This window comes from Bison bison, unplaced genomic scaffold (assembly GCF_000754665.1).
Source record: "Bison bison bison isolate TAMUID 2011002044 unplaced genomic scaffold, Bison_UMD1.0 scf7180017862979, whole genome shotgun sequence".
In the NCBI taxonomy this organism is placed as follows: domain Eukaryota; kingdom Metazoa; phylum Chordata; class Mammalia; order Artiodactyla; family Bovidae; genus Bison; species Bison bison.
In genome coordinates this window covers 967,643-992,326 of record NW_011493551.1, presented here as the reverse complement: position 1 = coordinate 992,326, position 24,684 = coordinate 967,643, and the positions used below count along the sequence as shown (strand labels likewise).

Below are 24,684 nucleotides of genomic sequence, written 5' to 3'. Positions count from 1 at the left end.
CTCCAGGCAAGAATACTGGAGTGGGTTGCCATTTCCTTCTCCAATGCATGAAAGTGAAAAGTGAAAGTGAAGTCGCTCAGTCGTGTCCGACTCTTCTGGACCCCATGGACTGGAGCCTACCAGGCTCCTCTGCCCATGGGATTTTCCAGGCAAGAGCACTGGAGTGGGGTGCCATTGCCTTCCTCCTCCATCATGCTAGGTTACTGCTATTCCCCTACCACAGAAGTCACAGGTATTCTCTGTGGAAAAGTAAAACAGAATTTCTGATATACAGGATACCAGCACAGCTGAGTAAGTGGGCACCACACCAAAAGCTAGAGGATTAAATGACCATATACATATGAGACACAAACCCCATGCCATGCCCCAGTTAAAACAGGGCTAAAACACTGCTACTAAAGATGCAGTCTACTGATAATACATGAGCCATTTGCCACCAGTCCATTACAATATTTGTACAGAAACTGAGATTAAGCATTTAGAAACTAAAACAGCAATTTTACAAGGTAAGTTTGTCTGCTGAATCCAACAATAAAAATTTGAACTTGTTTGTATGCTTTCTTTTTAAAATTTTATTTTCCGGTAAGTGATATACTATGAGATACTAACGATAGGAATAATCTGACAACTTTCATAAAAACAGTTTGTAAAATATATGTATTTATTATAAACATTATAATTTCATAAAATAATATAAACACAATATATCTACATCTACATATATGCCTGGGGAGAAAGTACTTTAACTTCTGATTCACCCCTAGAAATCTATCCTAAAAGTAATAATCAGATGTTCATAGGAGCACTGTTTACAAAATCACAACATTAAAAATAATTAAAAGCCTACCAATAAATAAATAATGGTATTTCTATTCAATGGAATATTCTTCAATTTATAAAACAACACTGTAAACCCACGCTTAGTAATAGGGAAGACACATTAAGTGAAAAAAAAAAATCAAAACAGTAGCCATATCAGGATTTACTTTGTTCAACTGTTAATAGATGGTAGAGAACAGATGAATAAACAGACACATGGAGCCCTAAACACTCTTAGTAGTCAAGAATATATACATAGAATGTGTTTATAGTGATCACTGGTTATCCTTGGGTCAGTGTTTCTTAAAATGTCCTTGGATTACTATGGCCTCCACACTGGCATACTTCCTTATCATAGCACAAGCAAATAGCCTAACATTTGGATGTAACAAGAATAATTCCAAGACCACACTATTATGAAACTTTAAGAAAAAGCAGCATGAATCCATGAAACTTTTGGAATTCTCAAAGCAAGTGAGTCTGAGGTAAACAAACTGTTTTTCTTGAACAAACTCAAAACAATAAACTTGACACAAATAAAAAAACTGAATGTTGACACTAAAGGTGGACAAGAAGTTAAAACAAAACAGGTATATTCAACGTACTCCTCTTATCAACACAGAAGTACCCAATCACATCCCTTCAGAAAAGACTGTTAACAGTTACAAAGCTAATGGCAAATGTAATACTCAGATAATGAAGAACTATGCTATCAGATGTTACTGTTCTTCATAAATTCATGCTATGAAATTTCTTTTAACAATTAATTTGAGAGCCATAAAGTTATCTAAAAAGTAAGTAAAGGGAGCTGGCACCACCAAAATAGCAGTTATATATGCACTGTCGTTATACAAAAAAAGTTTTATGTATTTTATATAGAAAACAAGTGGTATTTAGTTAATAATATGATTCCTGATCTAGGTATACTGTTAAAAGAATAAAAATTATAACATCAATCTAAATTTGATTTTTTTCTATATACTGTACAAAAAAATAAATATCAAGTATAATGTTGAACTGTTTTATATTAGTTAAGTATATTATTCTTTAATAAAGCACTGGTTTTAATCTGACAAAATTTTATCTATTTTTATTTTCTTTTTTAGTCCTCTCATTAAGTTTTGATTTGGTATGGAGAATTTGTAAAATCAGTGAGGATACCTTCCATCATTTCATCTGCTCTGGAATAGTTCAATAAACATGAGACATGCCCACTCTTTAAAATTACACAGACTGTGCAAATATACCATATGGGCCTGGGACATCTTTAAATTTTAGACATTATAATCTTTGCAAGTTCTTCTATGGTTTCTGGGATCTTTGAGTTTTCTACTGCTTAAATCACTTTTGGCAGTTTATGTTTTCCTTGAAAAAAATCAACTTCCTTCACATTTTTAAAATATACTCCCCCAGAAAAGTTACTTTTAACAATCTATCCTACAGAAATAAAAGCAAAACATATAGATATGTACCTTAAATACATACCTTAAGCACTTAAATGCCCATGAATAAGAAAATTATTAAGTAAATTATGGAATATCCACATGAAAACAACATAAAGAATGAGGTGTATGTATTGAATTGACTTGTGAAATTTTTTTAGTTTTCAAAAAAGGAAGTTGCAGATTAAGGCATTTAATATATTTTTAAATTAACAGGGAAATCCTCATTTTTACATCAGAAGGAAAGATTCTATGAGTACATGTTTGTAAACAAACAAGTCTATAGTAAAGATACCCTTTAAGCTAATGATAACAGATTAAAAAAATTTTTTTAAGGAATGACAGCAGAGCAAAGCAAAACAAGATAAAACAAAACAAACCAAAACAACAGGAAAGTAATCATCAGATCTCCTAAGAACCTTGACTAAAACCTAGGGAGTAATATCACTACAAGTTTTTACTGAGACCTGCCCATATTCCCACCCCACTCTAGTACTCTTTTGCTTGGAAAACCCCATAGATGGAGGAGCCTGGTGGGCTGCAGTCCATGGGGTCACTAAGAGTTGGACACAACTGAGCGACTTCACTTTCACTTTTCACTTTCATGTATTGGAGAAGGAAATGGCAACCCATTCCAGTGTTCTTGCCTGGAGAATCCCAGGGACGGGGGAAGCCTGGTGGGCTGCCATCCATGGCGTTGCACAGGGTCGGACACGACTGAAGCGACTTAGCAGCAGCAGCCCATATTCCTGCCCTTGAATTCTAGGAAATGGGCTTCCCTGGTAACTCAGACTGTAAAGCGTCTGCCTACAATGTGGGAGACCCAGGTTCGACCCCTGGGTCGGGAAGATCCCCTGGACAAGGAAATGGCAACCCACTCCAGTTTTCTTGCCTGGAAAATCCCATGGACTGAGGATCCTAGTAGGCTACATTCCATGGGGTCGCAAAGAGTCGGACACAATTTCACGAGTTCACTTTCACCTTCAATATTGGGTTGGCCAACAAGTTCACCTGGGTTTTTCGGTAAGATGTTCTGGAAAAACCTGAACAAATAATTTTGGTCAAACCCAATATCATTCCCCCTATTCAGCTGATAGGCTTCCCTTGTGGCTCAACTGGTAAAGCCACAACTTCCTTTGTGGCTCCACCGGCAATGCAGGAGACCTGGGTTTGATCCCTGGGTTGGGAAGATCCCCTGGAGAAGGGAACAGCTACCCACTCTAGTATCCTGGCCTGGAGAATTCCATGGGTCCATGGGGTTGGAAAGAGTCAGACACGACTGAGCGACTTTCACTCTCACTTTTCAGCTGACACTAGTGTAAACTGACTTAAGCTACTAGGTATTACTTGTAACCAAAGGTTCTTAAGACTTGAAGTTAACAGATCAATGTTGACTGTATCTACTTCACAGAAAGGTAGATTTTATGACAATCTTTTAGAGAGTAGCAGGGCTTAAACATGTAAGAAAGGAGCAAAGGTTATTAAGTTCAGAAAAACAAAAAGGAAACACTGCAAGAACTGTAAAATCTAGATTACAGAGAAAATGGGAGGTTAATTAAGAGGACCGTAGAGGACAAATCTGAACTTGAAAGGTAACAAGGAGCCATTCTTGTCAGTTCATGAGCAGAGTTACAGAAGCAGTATTTTAGAAATAGTATAGAATGCTACTAGAAAACAGAAAGCAAGATATATTCTAGGAAGAGAGTAAAAACAGAAGGGAGAAAGCTAAGAGAACTAAGTGACAATCCAAATAAAGAGAGGAACCAGAGAACTGGCAGTGTTAGCATACATTAGGAATCACACAGTAGGTACAGAGAAACTTTTAAAAAGATGATTCCCAAAGTAAAATGCCAAGGATAAAGACTTAGAGTGAATAAAAAGAACAATTCCTAGAGAGTTTTATTTTCTACAACAGATTAAAAAGCAAAGACATTCTACAGTGTTCAGTTTTAGTGTAAACGTATTAAAAAGGAAGAATCTATGTGCTACTTACAACATTCCAGTTGCTTAAACATTAAACAAAGAACTAAAAACCTCTTGAGTTTAACTGACCCTATTTGTGACTCAGCATGTAGCTCTGTAACTTGTCACATTATACAGTTAGGAAAACTAGTCATTATTTTTTAAAACTATTGTATTTCTTGACTTAATTGAATTTTTTTTCTGCAGAGATAACCGAGTGCAGAATGGTCATATAAATATGCAACTAGAGATAAAACCAAGAGCATGCAGCAGGAAGAGCTTACTGAAAAACGTAAAGAACACACAAAAAAACTAAAACTTTTATTTTCAAAGCAGGACCTATTTTACTGTCTTCAAAATAATAGCTATTATCTTTTCAGGACTTAGAACATTTTGGGCTTACTCTTTTTGTAGCTGTTTAAAGTTTTTCAAAAGTTTACCCCAGAAGCTAATGCCTATCATATTTTGAAAAAGTAAAAGATTAAATTTTGTAGAAATTTATATTGAAGTTGGTTCCCTTCAAATCATTGTGGCCTAATGACCATCTTAAACACAAAAAAAGAGGGGGAAAAAAAGGTTAAGTATACAAATGTGATCAAGTACAGATACAGAAATACTAAAAATGCTAGTGTACATATGAGCCACATACCACTAAGGTAGGCTGGTGACACTGGTATACAATGAAGGAGTTTAAAATAAAAATTAAAACACAGAAGCAGTTCCTGGTTCAGATGAATCTTACTTCTTATTACTCTCTGAAACTACAACTGCTCACTGAATACACACACAGCCAATATACATGATGCTTTCTGCTCCCCTACATATCCACTTTCCTTTATGTTCATACTGTTTCCTTTCACCAGGCTTGTCATCCCCTTCTCTGCCTCTTCACTCAACTCTGGTCAAACTTTTTTTCTAATTCTACTTTCTACACAGACATGAAATCTTCTGCAACATACACCGATCTCTCCCTTCTCTGAATATCCATTTAAAGGACAGCCACTGTGCATCATTTTACTGCCAACTGTTTTATAGTTACATCATTTCCTTTTACAAGTTTTACGTCCCAAGAAATTTATAAGCTTCTTAAAGACAAGTTCTATTTCATATTTATCCCTCACAAAACCCAAGAAGACTGGGTACACAGGGACCTAACAAATTCTAATTTGCTTATTATTTTCTTCTCTCCATCCCCACTGGCATCATCTTAGCCCACTGTCATCTCTAACTTGGATTAAAATGATAGTCTTCCTAACTGGCATTCATGCTTGCCCCTTGCCCATCACCCTTCTCTGAATCTATTCTCCACAATGGAGCAAAAGTCATCTTAATATAAAACAGATCACGGTGTTCTCCGCTTAAAATTCCTTAGGGGCTTCCCAAAGAACTTTGCAAGTAAAATACAATCTCTTGGCCAAGGCCTGCAAGGAACAGTGATATACGGTCCTGGACCTCTGTCTTCAACTTCATCTCACACCACTCTCCCCATCTGTAAATATACTCCAGGGCTTCCCTGGTGGCTCAGATGGTAAAGAATCCACCTGCAATGCGGGAGACCTGGGTTCAATCCCTGGATTGGGACGATCCCCTGGAGGAGGGCATGGCAAGCCACTCCAGTATCCTTGCCTGGAGAATTCTCATGGACAGGAGCCTGGCGGCTTACACTCCATGGATTCACAAAGAGTTGGACATGACTGAGCGACTAAGCACACAGTACAAGCCACCATATATAGAGTCTCTCAGTTTCTCAAATACTTCTCTCCCATCTTTCTTATCTCAGGCCTTTCTCTGCACCTGCTACTCCCTGCTTAAAACAGTCTCTCTTCCATTCCTCAAATGACTAGATTCCTCTTATTTTTTAGGCAGTTCAAATGTCATCATCTCAGAGAGGCTTTCCTCAACCTATAAGCCATTCCTTCCTCAAACAAACAAAAAAACTGTTTTCTATTTTACCCCCTCATATTTATTTTTCTATAACATTTTCCCCTCTGGAAATATTTTATGTATTTGTCAATTTATTTCCCATCTGTCTCTACCACTGGAATAAGTGCCACATAAGTATATGGACTATATCTATCAGGTTTTTGGCCATATGGCCAGCATCTTGTACAGTGCTGGGCTTGCAGCTAGCACCAAATATGTGCCAGTCTTTGTTCTAAACACTGGGAATACAGCAGTGAATGGAAAAACAGACAAAAATCCCTCCCGTCATGGAGCTAACACTCTGATTATTTAGATAATAAACAATGTAGGTAAATCATATAATACAGTCAAAGGTGACAAGTGCTGTGGAGAAAAATAAAGCAGGGAAGGAGAGGCAGAACCAGAGAATTCCAATTTTAAATACAAAGTCAGGGAGACCTCACTTGAAAAGGTCTTATTTGAGCTAAGATCTTAAGGAGTTGAAGCAGACAGCATTCTAAAAAAGAAAGAGTTAGTGTCAACATCCTGAGTGTGCAGCATGCCTAACACATTCGGGGAATAGCAACAAGACAGTCAGTACCACGGGAACAGAAAGCACCATCGGGAAAGCAACCAGAGGAAGATGAGGTCAACGAAACAATGAAGACAGCTGCTGAAGCATTGTGGGTAGAGAAGTAACATGAGCTAAGTTGTTTTTTTAAAAGATCACTCTGGCTGCTATGTTAAGAACATGGTATTTGAGGAGGTTAAAAACAGATGCTTCTCAGGTAGCTCTACTGGTAAAGAACTTGCCTGCCAAGGCAGATAGACGTAAGAGAAGCAGGTTCGATCCCTGGGTCGGGAAGATCCCTTGGAGAGGAAATGGCAACCCACTCCAGTACTCTGGCCTGGAGAATCTCATGGACAGAGGAGCCTGGCAGGCTGCAGTCACATGGAGTCACATGTGACTTGTCACATGGAGTTGGACGTGACTGAAGCGACTTAGCATACACACAAAAACAGAAGCAAGGAGATCACTTTGGAGATTATTAGACTACAATTACCCAGGTAAGAGACGGTAACTTAGTAAAGACAATGATGCAATGGTCAGATTTTGAACATACTTTGAAGACTGAGACTACAGGATTTGCTAACAGACTAAATTTGGTCCATGAGAAAAAGAAACATATCAAGGATAACTCTGAAAGTTCTGACCTCACCAACTGGAAGAAATGAGTTGTTATTTACTAAGGAAAGATGGTGTGAGGGTGGTAGGTTTGGAAAGTATATCAAGAGTTTGGTGTTGGCCATGTAGAATCTGAGATATCTAGTTGACATCAGAATCTGAGATATCTAGCTGACATCCAAGTGGAAACATGGAATGTATAACTGAAAACAGAGCTCTAGGTCTAAGATAAAATTGGAAATTATTAGTGTGTGTATAATGTGCATGTGTGTGTTATTTTTATAGGTAGAACTGGATGAAATCACCAAAGGATAAGTAAAAAATGAGAGAAGTCCAAGGCCCGAGCCTTGAGATGTTCTAACATTTAGAGGAAAAAGAGAAGAGCTGGTATGACTGAAAGAAAAGACCAGTGAGAATGAAAGTAAATTAGGAGACTGGTACCCTCAAAGCAAACTGAAGAAAGTGGTTCCAGAATCATAACGATCAACTCTGTCAAATAAGATGAAGACTGAGAACTGACCGCTGGACTTTATGCCAAGAGTGCTAGTGACACTGATTAGAATGGTTTCAACTGGAGTTATAGAGAAAGGCTCACAAGTATTAAGAGAAAATGGGATGCATTTAAGAGACGCAGAGATGTAGTACAGATAACTCAAGGAATTTTACTACAAAGGACCAAGAAACAGAGGAGCTGGGAATTTTTTGTTTGTTTTTTAAAGGTAAAAGAAATGATAGTAGGATTGCATGCTTATAAAAAATGACCCAGTAAAATTGTTAAAATCACTGAAGGAAGAGAGAAAGAAAAGAAATGCAGTGGCAATGTCCTTCAAGCTCCAATACTTAGGCCACCTGATGCAAAGAGCTGACTCATTAAAAAAGACCCTGATACTGTGAAAGACTGAAGGCAAGAGAAGGGCAGAGAGGACAAGATAGTTGTATGGCATCACTGACTCGATGGACATGAGTTTGAGCAAATTTTAGGAGATGGTGACGGACAGGGAAGCCTGGCATGCTGCAGTCCATGGGGTAGCAAAGAGTTGGACACAACTGAGCAACTGAACAATGAACAAGAACAAAGTAATCTCCTTCAGTAAATGAGAAGAAATGTAATCCAGTGAGCAAGTGGGAGAGTTGAACTTAGAAAAGAATAAAGATAATTCATCTACAGTTACTGGAGAGAAGGAAAAAGATGTCAGCAGGTGGGTAGATGTTATTGTGAGAGGTCGTGGAATGAAATGTTTCATTAAGTCTACGACAGGGGTTGGCAAACTATAGTCAACAGTCAGTTCTGGCCTGCTGCCTGTTTTTGTAAATTAAGTTTCACTGGAACACAGCCACATTCATTCATTTACATATTGCCTATGGCTACTTTGGTGTTACACAACAACTGGCAGGTGCAACAGAAACTGTATGGCCCATAAAACCTAAAGTATATACCACCTAGTCATTTCCAGCCAAAGTCGGCCACCCTGGCATACTAGAATACGACAGCATTTAATGAGAATGACACATTAACCTATACATCATTCCTAATATCTGGAGTAATCAAACATTAATTTCACTCCTTATCTCTTTTCAAATATTTTTATAACTACTGCTACATTAGTTTTGAACCAGCTTTATCTCTAGGGATGGGGTGTGTTTCATCACTGTACTAAGGGCATTTTTCAAAAAGGAGGCAGTAAGAAGAAATAAACTAGTGGCACATAAAAACAAAGAACAGCATTTCAGGTTCATTACTTTTCTAATTTTCAAGGCAGATGGATGGATTAGCAACAAGATCTTTTCCATGACAAATAAATGTACACCCACTTGAATCAACTTATTTTATATCTTAGCATCACAAAATGGCATCACACTGAAAGAAATACAAGCATTTTACTCAAAGAAAGCCCCAGTTCAGTAAAAAGAAGCGAAATTTCTGCCTGGCTTTCCAAATACCTCATATATAGGCTTACCTAAAACAGCCAGCCTTATTTCCCATTCTCTCTCATTTTCCCAAAATACAAATTGTTACTGTCAAACCAATCTCCTACCCATCTCGGATCAGCCCTCAATCATTCCATCTGTTCTTCAATTACTCTTTATGTCTATCAAAACCCAATTCTTAAGTCAAAATCCATTTGAAATTATACCTCCTTCAAAAAACTTTCCTAGACTGGGCCAGCCCTCACTAACCTTCTATCAGAACTCAGACTTACAACCCATACAACTGCGTTCATTGATCCTTTTAAGCTGTTTGTGTTATGTTTCATGTACATCAATCTGGATGCCTTAACTGAACTATAAGCACTCTGAAGACAAAGACATCCTCTTATACTTATATATTACTAAAAAGCCAAGTACAGCATGGATTATTCTCAACACATGCTTGTTGATCTATGTAACCTATTACATAAAAATGTGCTGTATTAGAGAAAGCCCACCATCCACTCAGTCTAGTATGTATAATCCTCACCTATACAGGCAGGCGCACATACTTGTACATACTACTATGTATTCAATTAATATTTGTAGGTTGAACAAAGAACTAAATACATGTACGGTGAATGAATGCATGCATGTATGACTAAAGGATAGCTCTTAAGGTAGAGGAAAAGGGCAAATTGTGGATGGATATGAATGACCAACTTGAAGTTACAGATCCTAAATTCCTAAGGGCCATATATTCATCAGGATGTTTTCTGCTACAATCCAATTCAAATTAATTTATATGCAGAATTTTGGTCCCAGGGACTGGAAAGGACACCAAGCTAGCAGACAGAATCAAAAGAAAACCACAGATATCTGATACCATCGTTCCTGAGACTAAAAGTAGTACTCTATCTCCATCTATCTCCCATCTCTATATGGCTTCACTTTCATCTACTACAGATAGGATTCTCATATACATGGGAAAGAAAGTCACTAGCATCCTCCCAGATTAACAATGTTTGAGAAAAGGGATCACCGTTCTCCCAGCATTCATACATCAATTTCTAAGGATTTTGATTGGCTCTGCTTGAGTAACAGGTAATCATTGTTGCAACAAGGATGACTGGGCAGAGTTGTAAGACGGACTGATAAGGTAAGCCACTAACTACTCATAACAGGGAATAGATGATTCCCAAATGAAGAAATACTGAGCTGATGAAACAACATACATGCACACACACACAAACACACACACATATATGTATATATATACATATACACATCTTCTGCCAGCCATAACCTCCAACAACTAGCAATTAATTAGGAATTGGTGATGACTTTACCATTATTTTGAAACGATTTGACTTTCCAAAGGGCCAATATAAGTTTTCAGCTATTAGTACTTCTTGAAATGAGACCCATGTGAAACCCACTTAATTTTCCTAAGCTTTAAGTCATGAACCTGCATTCCAATATTCTGACATCTGTTTCAAGCAATCATACCAATCACAATCTTAAAATTTTAGTCAGATTTTGTTCACAATTTTTAAGTTCAAATAATTCAAATCATTTTGGTCAATCACCATACAGCAGTCTCTTATTCATTATATTTGAAGCTCTCATTGTTCATCATGTTACTTTTTCTGAGTAGTTCGGCTCATACTTAGTAAAGAATACTCTTGGCACTCAGTATTTACTTTCTCTACTCAGGAGCAGCACAGTATCCATGAGAATCTCAAATGGTAAGAGATCAAACAAATACCATATAAGAAGAAATGACACAGGTAAAGAACATAAATGATAACCTGGTATCATTTACACCAGAGTTAGAGTTATGGGTATACATCTGGTGAGGGGAACTGTATGATACTGTGATATCCCAAAACCTACTGAATACAAAACAGCAGAGACACCTGTATTTCAACAGATAGATCAGCCATGTTTTTGTACAAGGGTACGGTATTTTCCACTGAGTGCAAAACGTTCCTTACATCACCATGGATTTGTTGGTAGGTATTTTTCCTTCTTTTTGTCCACAAGAGGATACTCAGATGACTGTTTCCAGGAAACCAGCCTTAACTCTGTAGTGTCCCTTTTCTGACTCAGATATCATTAATCACAATACAAATATACATTAGATAATTTTTCTTTGGGTGCATTACTTTGCACTTACTAGAACAAAACACAAACACTCTTCTGACCATTTATACAGCTTCAAAACATCTTCCTACCATATTTATCTCCATCATTCATTACCCAGGAGCCCTATAACATCACCTTTACATTTAGAAGGATGATAAGAGTTAAAATCATTTTTAGATTTCTAGTGAAATATTAAAATTTCAACTATGAAAAAACCTACTTTTTTTGCTTACATTAACATGAAAACCCATGTGTATATTACACTTAGGCCAAAAACAAAACTATAACTTAACTCATATAATTATTCTATTCAGTCTAATATTAAAATATATTAACTTACTACTTAATAGATTGTATAGTATAGTACTTCAATCTTCACCATACCTCTTTCTTCAAGGAACAAAAGGCACACAATTTAATGCTTGGATAAAGCCACAATCAGGAACAGTGATCAAAAGGAGAGATGATATCTGGAAATGAAGACCAAAATTTTAAAATTTTGACTGCAAAAACACTCAGTAAAATGTTCTTAAGCTTTTGATTCAATTATGCTTCATAGTCAACATAGGTATATAAATTTGGAAAAAAAAAATCTCTGCACTTAAATAACCTATCATTGACATTCAGTGATAACGTCATAAATTTACAAAAGTCACAAAACTCAAAGCTTAGAACGGAGCTTAAAATCAATCTCATTATCTTCATTTATTACACGATAAGGAAAATGTCTTGTCCCAACTCACAAAGCGAGAATTAGAATCTGGATCTGATTCCAACCCAGATATCCTACCATGACAATGATACCTCTTAATTCTCATTTCTAAGGTCCATGAAAATTGCTCACCATGTGAAGTCAATACCCCACACAGAAGCGAAATGCTCATAGCCTACACACCTGGGATAAGATAATTAAGAAAATTTTCAACTTTAACTCTTTTCTTTTGTTTATAGTGTTTTGCCAAAAACTTTTAGTAGAGTAACTGAAGGAAACTGGGAAAGGTCCAAGTCTTTTACCACTAAAAAAAAAAAAGTTGTATTAGGTGATCTACAGCACACAATGCTTCAACATGAACAATTACAAACAGAAAAGTAAACAATAAAAGTAAGTTAAAAGAGCAAAGTCAAATTGCAGACTTATTCTAAAATATATCCCGTCTGGAATGTTTCAAAATATAAACACTTTGGGGATCACAATACACCATATTGCTACCAGAGAGGATAGGAGAGGATCTGAAGTGTGATGATAAAAATCTCAATCATTTTAAAAGCTCATACATTATCAATGTGCACAGCAGATATTTACTCTGGTTGCTGTCCTTTTATCCTTCCCTAAAAAGACATAAAACGTTCTGAACTGATATTTATACTTCCATGGCAACAATAAAGAAAAATTTGGACGTGCAAAACAGGTTAGATACCTACATTTTCTCCTTCTCCACACTCTTGTTAATTTTCTGAATCTGGAACTTATGTACAAGAATTTTAACAAAAATCAACATGGTCTACTACGCTTACCGTCCTCGTGAAATGCTAACCCCCTGAAAATGTTAATACAAGGCAATGTCTTATTGAATTTCAAGGAAATTCCGTTTTGCTGAAAGATAATGAATCCACTTCAACTGTTTTGCAGTTAAACTCTGAAAGACGTTAGGGTATCTCATTGAATCAATTTAAGTGGTTGCTAAATGTTCAACTTGAAGACAAAAACTTTAGAATACACTGAAGTCAGATCCCTTCCTGCCTGAAAAACAATTCAACTTTATCAGTACACTAAGCCCAAAACATAGACGCTCAAAGTTAAGAAAATTCTCACCCTTATATACAGTTTGGTGGCACGTTTCATCACTGTGACAACCGTACAAAGTTCAACATTATTATGTATTCTTTAAACATTGACTTAATTTATTTTTCTACAGTTTTTTTAAGTTTTTATAGCCAAACATACCCAACGAATGTTTTCGCTAATACCTCACAAACACTAAATGGTCCCAAACTTAAACCTTAAAAAAAACTGAACCTTAATTTTTGCACTCAGAACCTTAAAGCTACCGTATCTGCTTCATTGGCCTACTTAAGAGTTATAACATTTACCTTATATACAGTCACCTTATATATCTTCAATTACCATAGTCTTCTAAGAAGACTGTCTACTTGACAATGAGGACCATCATGTTAAGAACAGACTCAAAATGGACCCTACGAGTAAGAAAGCCAGTTACAAAGAAATCCATCTGCCACTGGGTGTGGTTGGGGTCTGCACGGAAGAGCGCCCTTGGCCAACTCTGGAGAAGGGAACGCGCGCTAGAGAGGTGAGCTTATCTGGAAGAAAAAAAAAAAAGATCTCCGAAGACCACAAACTGAACCCACAATGGGGAGCCGTCGAGTCCGGCTGCCTTGGGCCTGCGAACCTACAGCTCGAAGGGTGCAGTCTGAGGGGTACCCATGCAGTCTCCACCAGTCCCGGAACGCGCCGAGTAAGTGCTTCGAGCGCCGCGCGCCCCGCTCCGTCCCAAACACCGCGCCCGATCCGCCCCTTCCTCCGGGGTTCTGCTACCCCTCGGGCGCGCGGAGGCACACTGGTCCGCGTTCCCTCTCCAGCTCCTGGACTGTGGGGACAGTGCGGAGTTCAAAAAGCCCCGACGTAAAGCAAGCCCAGGCTAAAACGCTGAAGATTAGCTCTGGCAGGCTGCAAGAGCGCCGAGTCAAAGGACTGACTTCTCTAGAAAAACTTTGCGACAAGTTAGGCGGAAACGCTGAATGGCCGGGACTATTTAACAGACGCTTCCTATCACAAGAGGCGGAGCCCCGAGCGAGTTCGTGGGGGCTTTGCAGCCCGCACAAACTCGCCCTTTGCCCCCTGACTCGTTCTCTACAAGTCCCGGCATCCTAACAGGCCTGAGCGGCCCCGCTCACGGGGAATACCTGTCGTGGTCCCCATTGCCTGCGAGTCCCTGATGGCGGCCATTATGCTTCCATCCGGGTATTGCCGAAAAGCCGATCGGAGCGCTACCGGGAGCGCTTACTGCGCGGACGGATCCGCGCACCACCTGAGTCGAGCGGAAGAGGACGGAGGCCGGCAGGGTTCGCCCCTCACCCTGGTTAGACTAGGCCACTGAACTGGGCTTGCTGCTGACCTTTCTAATTAAGCGCGCTTCCCGGGTGCCTGCCACAGCAGTGGCTCGCTCGCTCCCCCTCTGGCTCACCAGGCGGTGGGGAGAGCCTACTGCCAATGGAGTGAGAGACACACGTCCACTCTATGCTCTTTAGAGAAGACACCAGAAGCAGGAACTGGGATCTGGGCAAACCTTTGCTTACTGGGAATGGTCTCAACCTGAGATTTTAATCATTTCCGGCTTTGCAAATGGCGTCTCCCCCACCCTTTGCTTTTGGTACGTAGAGTGTAGCAGCCATTGCAGCTCATGTCAACGAAGGAAGCTGCTACAAGCAGCTCTGGAAGACATAGTCAACCCCAACCATGACATATTTAATAAGGTATCTGAAAAGCAGCGTTCAACAAGGAAGTCTCTCATCCCCATCAAAGGAATCCTTCCCCCATATAGGGCTGGACAAAGAGGTCAATTAATATGATTAGGTTTACTCCAGGGGCCAATATGGCTCTTGTGTCCTTTAGTGGATTTCTGAAATTAAGCCTATTAATTGACCTCACTTTTTTACATAAATTACTTTCCTCGGGAGGGGGTGGAGGTTTTTATGGCGGAAACTGCCTTTTTAAAAACGAAAAAAATAACAATAACAATAATAACCCGACTGGAGCGGAGGGATATGCCTAAATAGTAAAAGTGATACTACGATCGAATTTTTGTTTCTTGTCTTTTATGCTCCATACATTATTAGGAAGCACATTTGCTGCTTATGACTGAAAAAAAAAAAAAAAAAACTTTTAAAATGTTTATTGTAAACCTTTTTCATCCTCTTAGAGTGTGCTTTTGAAAACATAGACATTTAACCGTAGCACAAGACTGTCTCCATCCTTTAATAAAAATGTATTCTTTGGAATCCTCCTTTTACCTTTAAGGACTTTTCTTATCACTCTCTACTAGTCTACATGATTCCTCCTGGAAAAAGCAAATGAGTGGTAGTACACATTCGGTGTGTTTATATATCTTCTACCGGTATGCCTGTATAAAACACAAACAGAAATCTTCCATAGATACAGAAAGGAATGCCAATATGGAATGAAGAACATGTTCACAACGTGGATTTTATTTTGTGTTAAACATTGTCCTCCTCTCACCCATCTTAATTTTCATACAGGTCAGACATGGGCACACATCACAGAGGAAAGAGAAGCTAGGGTTTTTCTAATAGCAAAAAAGACGATAATTGGGAAGATGAAGTTATTTTGTGTTTCGATGTAATTTTTTGCTTTTTTTCACATTAAAAAAGTTCACTCCTCTTTTCTGAAGTACACACATTACAACTTCACTCTTGCATTATATATTCACCTAAAAAACCTTGCAAATCTGCATGTTGTGAAAGAATTAGATTGTGTATTTATACGATCCCAAACTTGTTTCTTCCATATTTTCTTCTTCCATCTGAATCACACAACCACCATCCACTCTTGCCCTCTTTTTAGAACGTTAAGGTTAGCACACAAAAAGGGAAGGAAACAGAAAGGAAGGAAAGACGATGGTTAAAAGAGTGAGACAGAATATAGAGAATATTGAAAGAGCTTAAGAAAGGATTCTGGAATATTTTGTACCTCACGAAGAGAGTTAATATATAGTGGAAATTAAATTTCACTCTAGGGATTTCACTCTAGGGATAGCAAGGTTATATATGCATTTACAAAAATGTAAGCACACTTCTAGTAATTGATAAGCATTATACAAATAACTATTACATTCATAATTGAAGAAATAAACGGTATTAAAGAGAAAATTTCTCTTTAAAACGACTGTCTCCCTTTTTGCTGATCTCTAAGTCCAAACTCCTACCTACAAAAATCTAGTGCAACCAGAATTGGAAAAATAGAGATACCAACAGCCTGGATGATCTAGCTTAAAGTGCTCACACTTCTTGGTTAAAAAATTATAGGTTGATTACTCTCTTCAATTATCAAACAAGTGTTAGTTTAACATGAGCTTCAAGTATTATCCTTCCCAATGTCCTCTGCAAAGTTTGTTAACTTAATATTTATTCGGCAGATATTTCCTTGAACACTTACTATGTGCCAGAAACTGTACTAATGATAAGATATAACCCCTCCTGGAGTCATTTGTGTTCCTTTTCTTCCCTTAGTGGGATATGCTCTCAGATTTCTTGAAGTTAGCTGGTAACCCTACCCACCCAGCTTCAGAAGGGTGCCAACTACAGAAGATCATGTGACTAATTTCTGTGGCCTCCTGGCAGTTTCATTAAGGTCTGTGAGTGACATCCTATTTAATGACCTCAAACAGTTGTCAAGAGTTTAAGCTGCAGCTTCCTAAAATGCACAAGCTTAGAGCTTGAAGGATTCTAGAGATTACTAACCACTCCTTCATGTGATAGATGAGCAAAGGAAGGCTCAGAGAGGTTAGGTAATTTACTCAAAGTCACACAGCAATCTGGTGGCATGCTCTGCCCAATGATCCAGAGAAGTGCTCTTTATACTAGTGCACATTGCCTCTTACCCTGTATAGATGAGGGCCCTAAAAGGAAGCCAGGATTTTAGCAAGGATGAATGTGGAAGAGCCTCACTCTGCTGCTGCTGCTGCTGCTAAGTCGCTTCACTCGTGTCCGACTCTGTGCGACCCCATAGACAGAGCCCACCAGGTTTCCCCGTCCCTGGGATTCTCCAGGCAAGAACACTGGAGTGGGTTGCCATTTCCCTCTCCAATGCATGAAAGTGAAAAGTGAAAGTGAAGTCGCTCAGTCGTGTCCGACTCTTCTGGACCCCATGGACTGCAGCCTACCAGGCTCCTCCGTCCATGGGATTTTCCAGGCAAGAGTACTGGAGTGGGGTGCCATTGCCTTCTCCGAGCCTCACTCTAAAATCACCCAATTTGGTGACTTCAAGGGAAAGAATGAAGAAGAATGGGAAACATTTAGAGATATATACACAGAAAGAGGGGAGAAGGGACAAAAGCAAAGATTGAGATCACTCATTCAAAAGCACATCAAAACACCAAAGCACCATACAAAATAATTAGAATAAAATTTGATTTTTGTCCTTCTTGGAGGGGACAGAATGGAGCCCTTATCAATCTTTGGGACACCTGTGCACCAGTTTTGATGGCTTCAAGGTCCTTTACAGCCAAGTGCATGGTCTGCAAACCCACGGATCGAATCTAGTCTACGTGTCTGTGTAAATAAAGTTTTATTGGAACGTTAAAAAAAAAAAAAAAGACATGATCCCTCATGGAGTAACCAGTAGGAAAGGAGAATCTTGAATATCTAAAAGATTCCAAGATTAAACAGAGCAAATACAAATGTGGGACTTCAGACACTATCACAGGTGATGAGAAAGATTTTGCTGGAGTAGGCATCCCTGCCAATTTCCTTGCAACTCATACTTCCTAGATGACCAACACTTTGGATATGCTGCTATTTTTATTAAGTTATTATTAAAGATATTAAAGTCCCTCTTTCTTAGTTTCAGTGGATAGAATATTTGACTCTGAAGAAAAATTAAACTATATAAACTATATTGGCCTTACATAAATATTTTAGGGCACTTTTTCCTGTCCCCAATTATATAAAATTCTAAGAAGCTCTGTATCCTGAGGGTAACAGAACAGAGGGTACAGATAACTCAAGGCCTTAGAAAAATTAAAAGAGGGAACTGAAAGGTAGCTAATTATATTTCTTTTAAGAACAAACCTGGTACATATATATGTTATATATATTCCTCTGTATACTCTTTTATATGAATAGTACATTTCACTATTTTAAATTTTAAAAGAATAGAAGTATAGGGTTTTCCTTTTTTCTTTTTGTTGTTGGAGATTCAGTACTACCTTTCCTTCTCCAGGGGATCTTCCTGACCCAGGGATCGAAAGAAATGGAAAAATTCAAGAAAAATGCTCACCGAGATTGACATTTAGGTTCTTTCAATAAAGCCCACTAATCAGTAAGCAATCCAATTAATGTTCAAGCACCTTGCCTTTAAATATAAAAACTTTAGGTAGCCAAGGATAGTAAGAAATTTAAGAAAAAGCTCCCAAAATATAGATTTTTTTAAAAGAAATATTTTTTGGTAAAAAAAAACAAAAAACAAAAAACAGAAAAAGTAACAGAAGAGAGACAATGCAGCAGGCAGAAGAAAGCAAAACAAAACAAAAGCACTATTTTATACTCAGATTTATAAGAAAAGATAGTGAAAGAAGAGCAGAAATACTATAAAAAAGGAATATCCCAAGGCCAAGAAGGTACTCTTGAAAATTAAAAGAATGCTCTTAAATATTTAATAAATTGTTTTAAGATAAAATTGTAAAAACTTCCCCCCAACAGAAAAAAATTTAGAATTAAAAAATGAAAAATATTTAAAAATTAAAATCTAACATCCAATTAACATGAACTCCAGAAAATTAGAAAAGAGAAATGAGAAGAAATCACTATGTTAAAAATATAAGAAAATGTCCCAGAACTGAAGGGCATGAATTTACACTGAAATTACTCATTGAATGCTCACCCAAATGACTATACCAAGATAAATCATGGTGAAATTCAGAAAATCAGGGTATAAAAAGCCTAAAATCTTTCAAAGAGAAAAAGTAGGTCACATACAAAATATTGGGAATAAAAATAGAATCGGATTCCTCAATGATAACACAAATGGCTAAAGAAAAGTTAATACCTTCAAATTTTAAATACTTTAAAATTTTTTTTTCCAACATAGGGTTCTACAACCAAACTATCAATTAAGCATGTGAGTAGAATCAGTACATTTTCAGAACATGTACTCTTTCCCAAAAAGGTAATGATTCACTAAAATGAGGGAGTAAACCAAAAAAGAGTAAGACATGGAAATCAGGACATAGTGGATGTAAGTCAGGAGAAAGAAGAAGAAAATCCTAAATAATAATAAAAGAAAGTCCCAGGGAGAAAACAAAATCTTCCAGTGGCTCTATGCAGGAACTGTGATAGTCTCAATTTACTCTGGAACCAAAGGCTTGTAATCTATAATAGAAAATCTTGTTCCATTCCACAGGGATAGGATTGGCTGAAAAAGACAGCTTCAAAATAACTAGGCAGGAAAATGTGAGCAAAGAGCAAGAGAGAGAGAGAGAGAACAAACAAAAGATAACCTTCTCACTGAATTAAATTCCAAACTCCATCTAAATGCTATAAAAATAGCCTTTAAGATCAAACTTCAGTACATAAATTCACTCTGGAAGAAAATGAACTGCCTCACACACAAAAATTAATGAAGGAATGATGTTACTAAGAACAGGGAAAGAATTATGAAGCAGAAAGAAATGAAACACAAACAAGTTGATATTTTAAAAGAATCATTTTAAAATACAATTAGAAAATCCTGGAATAGCCATTGAAATAACATAATACAGACAGGGTAAGGTCTTGGAGAAGGCAATGGCACCCAACTCCAGTACTCTTGCCTGGAAAATCCCATGGATGGAGGAGCCTGGTTGGCTGCAGTCCATGGGGTTGCTAAGAGTTGGACACGACTGAGAGACTTCATTTTCACTTTTCACTTTCATGCATTGGAGAAGGAAATGGCAACCCACTCCAGTGTTCTTGCCTGGAGAATCCCAGGGATGGGGGAGCCTGGTGGGCTGCTGTCTATGGGGTCGCACAGAGTCGGACACGACTAAAGTGACTTAGCAGCAGCAGCAGCAAGGTCTGCAGTGGCTACAATAGAAAAGAGAATAAATGTGAAGATAGCTCTGAGGAATTTCCCCCAAATGCAGCAAATAACGCTTGTTTAGTTGCTCAGTCATGTCTGATTCTTTGCAACCCCAAGGACTGTAGCCCGCCAGGCTCCTCTGTCCATGGGAATTCTCCAGGCAAGAATACTGGAGTGGGTTGCCATGCCCTCCTCCAGGGGAGCTTCCCAACCCAGGAATCAAACCAGGGTCTCCTGCATTGCAGGTGGATTCTTTACCAGCTGAGCTACCAGGAAAGCCCCTCATGATGCAAAACTCACTTATTTCAGCAGTTTTCCATTTTTCATACCTTCTTTTACTGAAAACACTTCCCTTAAAAGTTTTTCCCACATTGTGTTCCTTTTCTTGTTAACAAATTTGCAATCGATAGAATACAGTCTAATTTGACCTCTAGTAAATCCAGGTACAACAGAAGTATTTTACCTATTGATGGTTCTAAAGACATGTCTATATTACCAGGTAATAATTCAATGTTGAACATTTTCCAGTTCACGTGAACCTGAAATTCATTTAGTTTAATTTGTAATTGTTGATTTGTAAGCACTTACTTTTCTTTAAGCCAATTAAATAGAGCACATTTACTAATTAATCTCAATAATATTATCCAGAGACAAAGACACACACTGAGACACACACTATCCAGACAGCCTCAATGCAAGATTTAACTTCATTTTCTAAACTTAGTCATGAATCAGACATTACAATATAAAATTCAACAGTTTATAAATAACAGTTGGAATAAATAAAATTTTTAAAAGCTTCTTCCCATTTTCCCCTTAGTCTCAGGAATTAGAGATGGTCTAGATTAGTATTTCTGAGAGGCCTGATCTTAAGGCACAGGGAGAGAAAATCAAGCTCTAACAAAATGGCAGCAGGTCTAAACAAAATGGCAGCCACACAAAGCAAAATGGCCATCACAAATCACAACACAGAACACACAAACATGCCCAGTCATTCTAATCAGACACTCCTTAAAATACAAGATTGCAGTCTCTCAGAAAACCTCCTATAGAGACGCAGAACTTCAGATCCAAGTATGAACAGAGTAAATGAAAATATCTCAGGTCTTCAAAGATTTCAAAGGGAGGAATGGAGGCCAGGTTGAAAGCAGAGGGGGAGGAAGGCGGGGTGGGGGGGTGGTCAAAAGGGGTGGCCTTATAGACGTCTCTTGCCACCTGCAGATACCCAGGCGTTACCAGACTTTACCCTGGAGCTCTGGGGAAGGGAGGATTGGAACTCAGCCCTACCAGAAACCAGACCAGACCAGAATGGAACCAGAATTCAAACCAGAAACCAGACCAGAACAGAACCAGAATTCAAGTTATCTGCCAAGTGAAGGTGATAGGCCTCCAACTCTCAGCTCAGGCTGAGGTCCTTCAACTGGACTCCTGAGTCCAGGAGAGGGAGATGAGAAAAAAAAAAAAAGTAGGACAGGAAGGGTTAAGAAGAGGAAAGAGAGAAGGAAGGAGAAAAAGGTCGGTAAAGTCTCTCGTTCTTTACCTGGTCAGGGTACTCTGACCTGTTGTCCATGCCAGGAGGAGACCAGGGACAAAAGGGTCCCAGTTGCAGCAGCGGGGTCTGGTCCCATCGGCTGGCAAGCTGGTCCGTAAGTACCCTGAGTGGTCAGGATGTCAGTCTCAGTGAAGAGTCTCAGGGACTCTCCACTGAAAAAACAGATAATGGACATGGAGAATAAATTGAGTCTCTCCAACACATACATCTGTTGGAGCAGTACAAAAAATATGCAAGTGTGTTAATGTTGGAAAAGCAGTATTTAAAAGGATAAAGTCTAAACATTTTTGTGAATTGAACAAATATGAGCCCTTCATTTAAAAATGTATCACAAACTCTCAATAGGATAAATAAAAACATACCTGGAAATATTGAAAATTTTAAATATCAAGAGAGAAAATTGCTTAGAATTTTCAGTAAAAAAAGACAGAATAAATACAAATGAATGACAACCTAAAGACAAATTTTTCAATAACATACTTAATGCCAAAAACAATGGCACGACTTTTTTGAAATATTAAGAGATGGTGAATGTTAACCTAGGATTCTAGCTAAACTATTATAAAAAGGCAAAACAAAGATATTTATCATTCTATGAAAATTAAGTAAATTTATTCACCATATGTCCCCTCTAAAAATACTATTAAAAGAATGAATTTTAGCCAGAAGATAAGTAAACCTACAGGAAAGGTGTGAGATTTAACAAAAATGGTGAGTTCTGAAATTTACAATGTATTTCTGAAAATTAATAACTCTTAAAAAAATCTTAGCTTTGAAAAAAGTTGAAACAACCTATGCAACAACTATAGGATTGGTGTTGAGTGGATAAAGTTATAAGGTATTCAGAAGAAAGATAGAAATACTGAGTAATTACAGGCATTGTCAGAAAAATTACATACTATGTACATACATGAAAAATTAAGCATTACTATTAAAAGAATAGGATACAGTCCATAGTTTCCAAATCAGGAAAGGATTAAAAGGCAGTAAAACTCTTTCAATCCAACATAATGAAGGAAAATATAGAAATACAAAGATTAATGGTGATAAATAAAAAGGCAAGTACTATGGTAAAAAATAAGTCTAAAATATATCAATAAGAATTTCAACAGATTGTTTACATATAGAGAGATTCTCAGAATATGTCACAAAAATAAATTTCATCTTTATGTTGCTGACAAAAGAAAATCTAAAACAAAACTATAATGTTTGAAAGTAAAGAATATAAAGATACACCAAGAAAATATTAAACTAAAAAAATATAGACTTAAAATATTAACATAAGTCCAAAATATCATTTAAAGAGTCACTATAAGTAATAATACAAGGAACAATCAACCAAGAAGATATCACATTTCTAAACTTACACATAACCACTTAAATTTGAATTTTTAAAGCAAAAAATAACAAAAAACTGAGAAATCCACAATCATAGAGAGAAAATTCAAAATTCCTTTATCAAAAACTGATAGGGCAAGCAAAAGAAAATTAGTAAGGATATAGATTTGAAAATAAAACCATCAAACTTTATCTAATTTATGTACTCCTCCACTTAAAAAGCTAAGAATAGAGAAATGGGATAGAAAACTTGAATATATTTTAAGACATAAAGAAAGTCCTAACACATTTCCTAGAATCAATACCCTACAACCTAATTCCAAAACTAGGATAAAATGACAATATAAATAGGAGTGTATTTCACTTCACATAGTATTGAAATATGGGTATTAGGATGGGTATTTTCTTTAAAATTTTCAAGTTTAACAAAAGTTTTAAAATAGAGAAACTACATATAAATACATTTCAAATATAATAACCTAAAAAAGTCATAAAATGGCATGCAAAACACAATTTTTAGAAAATATAATCATTAAACCTATCATTTAAATACAAATAGAGTGGTAGCCAAAAATAAGTTCTTGAAAAATACCTAAGCACTCACCTCAAAATTGATAAAAATTTAATTTAAAATGAAAAACAAAAAATGAAGCAACATTTAGTAATTTTTAGAAAGGTAAATTATTCTAAGATGGAAAATGGTAAGAAGGGAGTTATAAGTCACGTCAAATCTTTTCTTCTCCTTCACTGTCAAATAATGCCATCTCTATTTGATGACCCTGAGTCTGTAATTTTTATTATATGCAAATTGCTGTAGTCTTATTTCAAAGAAAACATTTCCAAAGCAGTACCTGAACCGTGAACTTCCGGATGTTCAAGCTTGCTTTAGAAAAGGCAGAGGAAGCAGAGATCAAATTGCCAACATCTGCTGGATCATCGAAAAAGCAAGAGAGTTCCAGGAAAACATCTATTTCTGCTTTATTGACTATGCCAAAGCCTTTGACTGTGTGGATCACAATAAACTGTGGAAAATTCTTCAAGAGATGGGAATACCAGACCACCTGACCTGCCTCTTGAGAAACCTGTATGCAGGTCAGGAAGCAACAGTTAGAACTGGACATGAAACAACAGACTGGTTCCAAATAGGAAAAGGAGTACGTCAAGGCTGTATATTGTCACCCTGCTTATTTAACTTATATGCAGAGTACATCATGAGAAACGCTGGGCTGGAAGAACCACAAGCTGGAATCAAGATGGCCGGAAGAAATATCCTCCGGCCATCTTGACGAAAATGACCTCAGATATGCAGATGAGACCACCCTTATGGCAGAAAGTGAAGAGGAACTAAAAAGCCTCTTGATGAAAGTGAAAGAGGAGAGTGAAAAAGTTGGCTTAAAGCTCAACATTCAGAAAACGAAGATCATGGCATCTGGTTCCATCACTTCATGGGAAATAGACGGGGAAACAGTGGAAACAGTGTCAGACTTTATTTTTGGGGGGCTCCAAAATCACTGCAGATGGTGACTGCAGCCATGAAATTAAAAGACACTTACTCCTTGGAAGGAAAGTTATGACCAACCTAGATAGCATATTGAAAAGCAGAGACATTACTTTG

General features: G+C 37.5%; 1 protein-coding gene across 5 annotated transcripts in view; it reads right to left on the bottom strand.

Annotated features, from left to right (window-relative positions):
- The window catches only part of ZNF518A (zinc finger protein 518A), a 27,323-nt gene extending 12,760 nt beyond the window's left edge, over positions 1-14,563 (bottom strand). Inside the window, exons 1-3 of one of the 5 annotated variants that reach the window (XM_010833026.1) lie at positions 14,290-14,563; positions 13,459-13,563; positions 11,752-11,837 (exon numbers count right to left, since the gene is read on the bottom strand). The gene's annotated coding sequence lies outside the window, so the exon portion shown is untranslated. Of the gene's footprint in view, positions 1-11,707; positions 11,838-13,458; positions 13,564-13,734; positions 14,269-14,289 lie in introns of those variants that run through there. The other 4 variants (XM_010833024.1, XM_010833023.1, XM_010833025.1 and 1 more) reach the window with 4 other exon arrangements.
- Positions 14,564-24,684: the final 10,121 nt, after the last annotated feature.